The sequence below is a fragment of the Lipotes vexillifer genome, unplaced genomic scaffold (genome assembly GCF_000442215.2).
Source record: "Lipotes vexillifer unplaced genomic scaffold, Lipotes_vexillifer_v1.1 scaffold772, whole genome shotgun sequence".
NCBI lineage: Eukaryota > Metazoa > Chordata > Mammalia > Artiodactyla > Lipotidae > Lipotes > Lipotes vexillifer.
In genome coordinates, this window is record NW_006796998.1 from 1135982 (window position 1) to 1146681 (window position 10700).

General features: G+C 38.3%; 1 non-coding gene across 1 annotated transcript; it reads right to left on the reverse strand.

The window, feature by feature from the left end:
* Positions 1–8828: 8828 nt before the first annotated feature.
* Positions 8829–8901, reverse strand: TRNAE-UUC (transfer RNA glutamic acid (anticodon UUC)). Its single transcript has one exon. It is a non-coding gene; the product is annotated as a tRNA-Glu (tRNA).
* Between the last annotated feature and the right edge of the window lie 1799 nt (positions 8902–10700).

A 10700-nucleotide genomic window follows, 5' to 3' on the forward strand; every position in this document is an offset into this window, starting at 1 on the left:
AAAACACCATGATTATCTTTTTCTAATCAGATGGGAGTAATTTTCTTGCTCTCCACCTGACTAATTTTCTCTACTCTTCTCCCCTCCCATCAGGTATCTAACCACTAAATACTTATAGATTAATTTGCATGAAATGGTCCCTTAGCAACAATCACTCACAGGATCAAATTCTTCTGCTCTCTGATACAGACTTTTTTTTTCTGATGATAACCTGCTTTAATAAAGATTTAAAGTTAAAAATAAAAGTCAAATCCCAGAATGTAGCCTATATAAGGCTATAGGTTTTAAAATCTATTTAAACGAACATGTTTTTTAGACTGATATAAGGTGTTTTCAAGCCCCAGAATATTTTATGTGTTTTAGATCAAATCCACACAACAGAAAAATTTATATAGGGCTGAGTAGTTTTAAAATACAGTTGCAGTTTGCTGTCAAAGTAGAGTCACCAGCTCACCAGACTTTTCTGTCTACCTCTCCCTAACACCTTTGCCCTGTAGGATGAAATAATTGATGCCCGTAGGAGTGATAGGAAATGGTAATAATGAAAGGTCCATGGGTAACAAGACTGGGCCGTTTCTTGCACTGATTGATTCTATGATTTTGTCAAAGGCAGTTTTTTTTTTTTTGCGGTACGCGGGCCTCTCACTGTTGTGGCCTCTCCCGTTGCGGAGCACAGGCTCCGGACGCGCAGGCTCAGCAGCCATGGCCCACGGGCCCAGCCGCTCCACGGCATGTGGGATCCTCCCGGGCCGGGGCCCGAACCCATGTCCCCTGCATCGGCAGGCGAACCCCCAACCACTGTGCCACCAGGGAAGCCCTCAAAGGCAGTTTAAAGCATAAGCTTCCAATTCTGTCAACTGATTATTACCCTACTAACTTGATTTATTGGTTTGTTTTAACCCCAAATTACAGCCAATTGAGGACTACTGTAATGTGGAGACAATTGTGGAGGCTTCTAATGCACAGGCAAATTTTGCGCCTTCTATTACAGAGATTCCCAAACCAGCCCCTCCTCCAACCATAGCAGAAGTGGATTTTCAGCAACCGCACCCATGAAATGTGCCAGTTAATCACCAATAACCATATCTTTGCCATGACTGTTGTCCTACCTGTTTCTCAGAAAGCTCAAGGTTAAAGGAAAATTATTTTTTAAATTGATTTAGTTGCAAAAATTTTAATGTTTCAAAATAAGTGAAGTTGAACATGATTTTTCTGTTTTCTTAAGTCAGGCCAGTTATAATCTGTTATTAGAGTCGTAAGATTTCCTTTGGAAATGATTTAGTGTCAGGACCCTAGTGGACCTGAGCCTTTATGTCTTAACGAACCCAGAGAGCCAGATTTTACCTAGAGAAGCTTAATGGTCCAAGAGTGTCATCTCAATGTCACAAATTGCTCTGGGCAACTGGGGGGAGGGGACACTAAATATGATACTATTAAATATCATTATACCTGCCATTCTGAATGTTTACAATGGACTTGAGACGTCCCCAGACACTTCGTCAGACAGGCAGAGCAAAGAATAACATTACCATTTTACTGATCATCAATATAATATTTGTATTAGTCAGGGTTATCCGGAGAAACAGAACCAATAGGAGATAGGTAGGTAGGTAAGTAGGTAGATAGAAAGATAGACTGATAGATAGAATAAGGAGACCCAGGTGAGCCAAAAATTTAGTTCTAGTCCAAAGGCTGGCAGTGTTGAGACCCAGGAAGAGGTAATGTTTCAGTTTATGTCCAAAGGCAGGGGAATAAAATGATGTTCCAGTTCAAAGGCAGTCAGGTAGCAGGAATTTCACTTACTCTGGGGTATGTGTGTGGCAGGGTGGGGGGGAGGGGTCAGTCTTTTTGCTCTATTCAGGCCTTCAGCTGGTTGGAAAGAATCCACCACATTATGGAAGGCAGTCTGCTTTACTCATTCTATCTACTTAAGCATTAATCTCATCCAAAAACACCCTCACAGGAACACCCAGAGTAATGTTTGACCAAATAGGTGGGCACCCATGGCCTAGTCAAACTGAAACATAAATTTAATCATCACAGTGTGTTAACTAACCTTACTGTGGTAATCATTTCACGATATATACATGTATCAAATCATCACATTGTACACCTTAAACTTACATATATCAATTATATCTCAAGAAAACTGAATAAAATGAATCATCACAATGTTATTTCAACATATGCAAGAAACACATACCACTAGAAACATCTGTATTCCCTGCAGTCTATTTTGTAAACTTCATATTTAGTGACAGTAAACCTGGATTGACAGAGAGGCCAGCAGAGGATCTGTGTGAATATTTTGCCTATTTGTGATATATGGTATTACATTCCTGGGGGAAATATTGTTTGGCATAATCAACAGTGCTACCATCTTTCATTTAATTGTTCTGACCTTGGTCTACAAGCATAAACAGAATGTATTTCAGATAATGTTAGTTCCCATCATAATTATATTCTGTGCACATTCAGGTGGAGAGGAGTTAAGGAGCATCTGTGTTTGCCAGCAGGAGCAAGAAACCCTGAACCAAAAGCAAATGTATAAATCTAATCTTAGGCTAGATTTATATTAGATGAACACTGACCATGGACGGGGAGATGTGAAACTGCAAATCTTTACTTTAACCAAAACTATAGCATCCAGAAGATAACATTAATGATAAATTACCATAACCTGTGCCTATAAAATGAATCTTCTGAATTGGCTTGAAAAACCTTTGTGTGATTACATCTATCAGATACTGGGTATGATAAACACCTTTTAATGTATCCTAAAATTTGCTACAGGCTTGTCAGTGTCAAAACAACTGTCAAATGACCATGTACTGACAGCACTCTGAATCACACTGCATTTACCAAAACAAATTCTATTTTCATGAATTTACAAACTAATTATGACAAGATGATGACTAAAAATAATTGGAAAAAAACTTAGGGTCCTAAAAGTAACTTTATAATTTATAAACATTTGGTTTACAAATCTTTACTTGACTTGCTAAAAATGAGAAATCAATGTGCATCATTTTTATAATTTTTCATGCATCTTTATTTAAAATATGTGTCAAAATAATATATTGAATAAATTTAATTTCCAAACATGCAAAATCTATGAGTCAGGATACTTTAAGTTATATGTGAATTAAACCTAGCTGAAACCAGTTTAGATAAAGGGGGATTGCGCCATATAACTAGAATTCCAAAAGTGAAGTCAGGTATGGCTAGATCAAGGAGTTAAGTGGCTCTCTTTTCATATTTCAGCTCCATTTCCTGATGCTCTTTGTATGTTGGCCTCATTGTCTTCTTCAACAAACTGACTTTATCTATATGGACAGATGGATGCTGGTTCATCCAAGCATATATTTTTTTACAGCTTACCATTCAATAGGAAGAATTCCTCTCTCTTAACATTCATATGTAAAATGTCATAAAAAGATTTTAATTGACCCTGTTACAGTTGTCTATTCTACTTGGAATGGGAAAAATGCCTGTATTTAGAGAACTCTAGGGCATAATTCCTGTTGTCAGGAACTGGGTGACACAAATTAATAGACATGTTGTATTACATGTTTGAAAGAAAAGAGACAATCTTCCATTGGAAAATAGGTATTGGAAAGGCCAGAATCATCACTTAAATCCCACTGCTTTAAGTGATCAAACAATTCCGTGAGACATATTAATTTATATTTTTGTTTCTAACTTGACTCCAGAATCCTGAGTTTTATAGGACTAGACGTCTACTGTTCCAACAGAATGCAGTTACTCACAATTTATTCAAAGCACCATATTAAGCATTATAAGCAGTTATAAAAGGAAGAGAAAATAATTCTTCCAGTGACCTTATAACATGAAGACTTTGTGGGGGAAAAACATGGAAATGCATTTTGAAAAAAGAAAAAAAAAAACAAATGTTATAAAATTATAATGAAACTCATTTCATCAAATATTTTATATCATATTCCATAAAACAAATCAAAGGTCGTATACAAATATAGGATGTTTTCAAGAATAAGTAAGCATTTACTTATTTTCTTTATTTACTGACTTAATTATTCTCTTCCCTGGTGTTCCATTTGGCAAATTAACACACCAGGATACTAAATGGTACTGAGGTGATCTAAAAGAATTTAGATACCTTTCAATCTGCCCGAAACTCAATTTGCCCAAAGGTGACCTAATTAAGTAAGCTTTAAAACACTCCCAAGAGAAAGCTCACACTGTCGTTGAACAGAAAGCTGTAATACAGTATTTCTGTTACATAGCATCTATGGCCCTGTTGTTCTACATAAATGCTTAAGCAATAGAAAAATCTGTGCAAGAATGTCCAAGAACAAGGACATCAGGGTAAGAACTCAAACATCATGCCTGAACACATACTTTATTTACATCATACTTACTGTGCCTTCCCTCTTTCATTAGCTTTGAATTATAGATCTTTTTATTATTTTTATTTATTTATTTTTATTTTTGGCTGTGTTTGGCCTTCGTTGCTGCACGCGGGCTTTCTCTAGTTGCGTTGAATGGGGGCTGCTCTTCGTTCCAGTGTGCGGGCTTCTCATTGCGGTGGCTTCTCTTGTTGCAGAGCATGGGCTCTAGGTGTGTGGGCTTCAGTAGTTGTGGCTTGCGGGCTCTAGAGCGCAGGCTCAGTAGTTGTGGTGCATGGGCTTAGTTGCTCCACGGCATGCAGGATCTTCCCAGACCAGGGCTCAAACCCATGTTCCCTGCATTACAGGTGGATTCTTAACCACTGCATCACCAGGGAAGCCCCTATAGATCTTTTAAAATGTGAGTGTTGGTCAATAAATCAATAGGTTCCTGTAGTATATTACATTTATCTGTCACTCTATGTTTCTATAAATTGTGTTTTTTTCTTTTGGACTTGTTAGAGAAGGTCATGCCAGAAATAAATGTATCATCAGGAGAAAAGTTTTGGACTAGAAGCCATTCTGCATCATTGGAGAAAGTATCAAAGTAAACATACAACCCAGAGAGGAATCCTGTCAAGCCATTCAGTATAACTTTTACCAAAATATAATTACAGGGGCTGTAAATATATTTGCTTTAATGGTTGGTACTACACCTACAATTATAAGCAGTACATTTACCTGATGTACCTCTGAACAAATAAAGAAATAAAAGGCTTGGAGGGCTTCCCTGGTGGCGCAGTGGTTGAGAATCCACCTGCCAGTGCAGGGGACACGGGTTCGAGCCCTGGTCCGGGAAGATCCCACATGCCACGGAGCAATTAAATCCGTGCGCCACAACTATTGAGCCTGCGCTTTAGAGCCCGCGAGCCACAACTACTGAAGCCCACGCTCCTATAGCCCGTGCTCTGCAACAAGAGAAGACACCACAATGAGAGGCCCGTGCACCGCAACGAAGAGTAGCCCCTGCTTGCCGCAACTAGAGAAAGCCTGCGTGCAGCAATGAACACCCAATGCAGGCAAAAATAAATAAATAAAATAAATAAAAACTTAAAAAAATAAAATAAAAGGCTTGGAAATACTGGACAGCAGAGGGTGTTTCACAGTGAGTTACACCCATGACAACAATCTTAGTGATAGAGAGGCCATTAGCCTCATGCACTCCACGGTGAATCCACACCGCAAGTGCCAAGTTCTCCGGACATACCCATCACTCTTGTTGTTTTGCCTTTTCTGACCAATTGGGTTGTTTTTACTGTTTCTCCAAACTCAAGGTACCAGAGGAGGTCAAAAACAACAACCAAAAATTACCTTTCATCTGTTTTATATACAGAGGAAAAATCAGAAGGATAAATACCGTCATTTAGCCTTTTCACTAATTACTGATTTTAGCATAAATGAAGAGGTCAGGTCAGACAGTAAGCAGGTTCAAAACTACAAACCTGGGGCCTAAAGCAAATCAGTTAGTAGAAAAACATGGAAACTCTGCATGGCAAAATATCACAAGTCCACAATCCCTTCCCTAAAATCCAAGTGTTTTTCAGAATTCAGAATTTTTCCAATTAAAAATTTTAATTTCCATAGTGTCCACACCATGTATTGCATAACCCTCCCCACAGCTTTTGGGGCAACACCTGTAGTCAAGGCTCCAACATTCTGCAGTGAAACTTAGGAATATTCTAAGAGGGTCAAGTATATGCATGAATTCACTTCAGATTTTCCCACCATATGTGTTTGCAGTAAACTTAGGAAAAAATCATTGTTTTCAGAGCTGTTTGGGTTTTGGGTGGAAAAAAAATATTGTTCAGCTTCTCAGACCTGGCTTATTCTCTGCAAACACCTCTCTCCTCAGATACTTTCTACTGCCTTTGCTAGTACTCTCTGCCTAGACCTGCCTGAACCCCAGCAATGGATACTGAGTCCTGATCTAAGTGTATGTGCTTCAGGGGACGATTTAAATGCTTAAATCCAAAAACCACATCTGTTATCATTTGTATTCAATTTTCCTACCACTCGAGTTAATTCCATTCAAAGAACCACGTACCATGAGAGTCAATATGTTTTGCAACAAGGCTGTTGAATAGTCAGGATGCCAAAATATTTTTTAAATCAATTATGATAGTAAATTCATAACCAATTCACCAAATTACTCAGATGATTGTGTTTAAGTGTGGACTGGGATAAGAAATAGGCACACTAGAGGCCAAACTCAAATGTAGCTGTCTTAGTCCATTTGAGCTGCTATAACCAAATACCACAGACTGGGTGGCTTATAAACAAAAGAAATTTAGTTCTCACAGCTTTAGAGGCTGGAAGTCTGAGATCAGGGTGCCAGCATGGTCGGGTGAGGACTCTCTTCCCGGTTACAAACTTCTTGTTCTATCTTCACATGGTGGAAGGGACTAGACATCTCTCTGGAGCCTCTAAAATAAGGCACCAGTCCCACTCACGAGGACTCCGACCTCATGATTTAAGCACCTCCCAAGGGCCCACCTCCTAATACCATTATTTTTGGAGGTTAGGATTTTAATATATGAATTGTAGGGTGACACAAACCTTCTTTAAATTTAAAAGCCTCTAGAGAATAAAATTCCATTATTTACTCCAGATCTATTTTGTAATGTTTAATACTTTCTACTACCAGGAAATTCTCTCCTATATTATCTAACTAACCAAAATCTTTCTTGCTCCAGTGTCTCTTATCCACATTAGATGTTGGGAACTATTAGGAAAGTTAAAAAACTTCAATAAAAGCTGAAATAAATCTGCAGGTAAAAGAAAATAAACAAGGATAAGCTAATTTTGAAAATACATTATTTCCTTTGTGTTACTGGAAACCCAACAATTAACATGGCTCTAAACCAAACATTTAGAAGGGACCCATATACAGTGAAAGAAGATGGGTTAATTTTTTTAAGCTGAAATTTCTTATACATCTCAGCAGATAGGTTTCTAACTGGGAGCCCAATATCTCATAAAGCATTATAGTACTGATTTCCACTTACTACAAAACAGCTTTTTTGCCTGTATGACATTGCCTCTTGGACCCCATACATAATTTTAACTAGGATATAACTTATTCATGACTATAATTCAGATCTAACAACCAGTCTAGTCCGATCAGTGTAATTAGTCCCAGAGGGTATTGTAAGAGAGCTAATTTTTTTTTTTCATCTTTATATTTTGGCAAACAAGTTGAGGTACTGATTCATTTGGAGAATTCTATAATTCAGAGAACTCAAAAATGTGGGAGTGAATAAGCTAAATAAATTATTTTAAGAGATTCTTATAAAGGGCTCATGTGCAGGTTAATTTGGTTTGTGTGACTTTACTGTGGTCCAGAACAGAAACAATAAGGATGATTAACCAACATCAAGCTAATAAACTCTTAACAGCCTGTTACCAAGTTTATTAGAAAATTTAAAGGCAAGAAGTTAACCCTTACATATCACATGCCCACTTGAATTTCAGTGCAATTGAAAGCATTTATATCCTACTCTTATTTCCATTACTTTTATTGTTGTTTTATTGAGGATTCTATTAAGAACTTATACATTCAATCAACTGGAAGGATGAAACACCTTACATAAACCAGGGTGAGATAAAGCAAAGCTATTTTCTCATTTTAAATGTTGCTATTACAGTGTTCCTTTTTGTACTGTCATTGTCTAATGCTAGAAGACATCCAAGCTTATTCTTACTAGTCACTGTACGTGCAACCACCTTCAACATTATAGAAGTCTCCTCCTTCCCCTTTTATGCCTCCCATTACCTTTATTTTGTAACACATTATCACAGTAATTCTAAATAGTATAACCAAAGAACCCAGAGCCTCAAGGGATTTTAGAATATGGCTTATTAAATTCCTAGCTTAACATCTAGGTTAGCACATTCTGTTTAGTTCGATATATTCTAGGGAGCAAGGTATTTAACCAAGAATAATTTTAAGATGAAGAATTACCCAATGATGTATAATGCATGCTTCCTGGTCTATACCAGATAGCCAAAAATTATATATTTCCAATCATTTCCGAGAAAAATATATGAGTAATGCCATATGCCAAGTCAATCCAGTAGATGACCATTTGGTAGATGGTTAATGTTGATGACCGAACCCAAAGTATGTAGGACAGTGTCTTCCCATCCAAAAGACAGTAGTTCAAATGCAATAGAGCTAGAACACTGGGCTATAAATCAGGAAACCAAAATTACCATTTCAAAAACATCTTCATCCCATTTACTTCCTACCTTTATCTGTAATAAGGCAGTAATCAGAGCTGTTGATAGTTGTTGAAATGGAAAGGAAGGTAGAGTTTAAGTCTTAAAATCTGGATTCAAATTCTAGCTTCATTTTATTTTATTTTATTTTTTGGCAGCACCACGTTGTTCGCAGGATCTTAGTTCCCTGACCAGGGATTGAACCTGGGCCCTCGGCAGTGAAAGTGCAGAGTCCTAACCACTGGACTGCCGGGGAATTTCAAATTCTAGCTTCATTATATTAATAGCTGCATAACCTTGGAAATGTTATTTACTTTTCAAGTCTTCTATGCTTCAAAGTAAAATGGAAATAGTGATTCCAAGCTCACAGAATAAAGCAAGGATTGCATGAAAGCATGTGTGCTGATTCAGGAAGAAGAGGACCTGAAATAAAGTAGGTTCCTTCCTCCTTGCTCCCTTCCCTCATCCCTCTTTCTTTCCCTCCCTCCCTCCATCTCTCTCTCTCCCTCTCTCTCTCTCTCCTTCCTTTCCTTCTTTTTCTCCAGGTGCATCTTTTTTTTTTTTTGCTGTATGCAGGCCTCTCACTGTTGTGGCCTCTCCCGTTGCGGAGCACAGGCTCCGGACGCGCAGGCTCAGCGGCCATGGCTCACGGGCCCAGCTGCTCTGCAGCATGTGGGATCTTCCCGGACCGGGGCACGAACCCGTGTCCCCTGCATCGGCAGGCGGACTCTCAACCACTGCGCCACCTGGGAAGCCCTCTCCAGGTGCATCTTAATGAGGGATATTTCTCCTCTAAATTGCTAGTTATGAATGTGGATTACAGAAGTTACCTCTGAAAAGAGAAGTTGAGGGAGGAGCCTCTTTTCCCCACCCCCCCAATTACTTTCCTTTTTTCCAATTCCTTTTCCTCCACCAAACAAACTGCAAGACTAATAATAGCTGATCCTATTGACAGTAAGGAATTGATGTCGAGAATTACTTAAACTGTATCAAAGCACTATTAAAACAACCAAAGGTAAGCCCCTACCTGGACCAGGTAAATAAAACAGCATCTTTAAAAGCTTAGCATGAAAGGGCAGGAATGTAAGGGGAGCAGTGGGGGATCCAGAGTGAGGAGAGAGTAGATGAGGGGGACTTTGAGGTAAGGAAGGAGCAGGTGGAAATGAATGAGAATGAACTGGTAACTGAGACCAGGAAGAGGAGTGTGTTTTGTAAAGGTTTCCTCTACATTGACTAAATCTACCTTAATCAGTGCTCCCCAGCAATAATATCAGTTATATTTAATACACAAATCTCTCTTATTCTGGTCTCACTCGAGATGAATTTAGTTACAGTAGTCCCAACAGGACATCATCATAGGTAGTAGGCCTATCTATAAGACTTCCCACATCATGAGGAACTTATTGTAGAAGTTATATTATAGAGGGAGGGGAAGTTATTTCCATGGAAATAAACAAACATCTGAAAATTCATGATATATCCCATCTCAGCATCATGATGATTGAATTATTCAAATAGAACAAAACTGGAAAATTAACTGTATCCTAACTTCTATCTTCATTTTTCTAAAAAGATTTCTAAAAAAATCTTCATTTTCTAAAAAAGATAAAGTAAAAGATATGGAATCTGATCAGCATAAGGGAGTTTTATTTTGTGTTTAATTGTTGGAAACTTCTACTGAGATGGATCTAAAATTTGAATCTATGCAGAGAGGCAGTCTCAATATAATACATGGAACAAACTCCACCACCCTGACTCAGCTTATATTTCCAGCCACTTCTCCATGTAATTCTACTTCTTCACTGACTCTCACACCTACAATCCCCTGAGCTCACACGATGCAGTACTCATTACTGAACCCACCTCACCGTCCCCTTCACTCAAGCCTTCACATATGCTACTTCCTCTGCTGGAATATCTTCCTCTACCCTGTACACCTGGCCAAGGATCAACTGTCAATTCTGTTTGATTCATTCCTTTCCAGTTTTGTCAAGGTCCTACATGAACAAGATAAATATAAAATAACTGGTTGGATGTTCTGGGTCACAAGTTGGA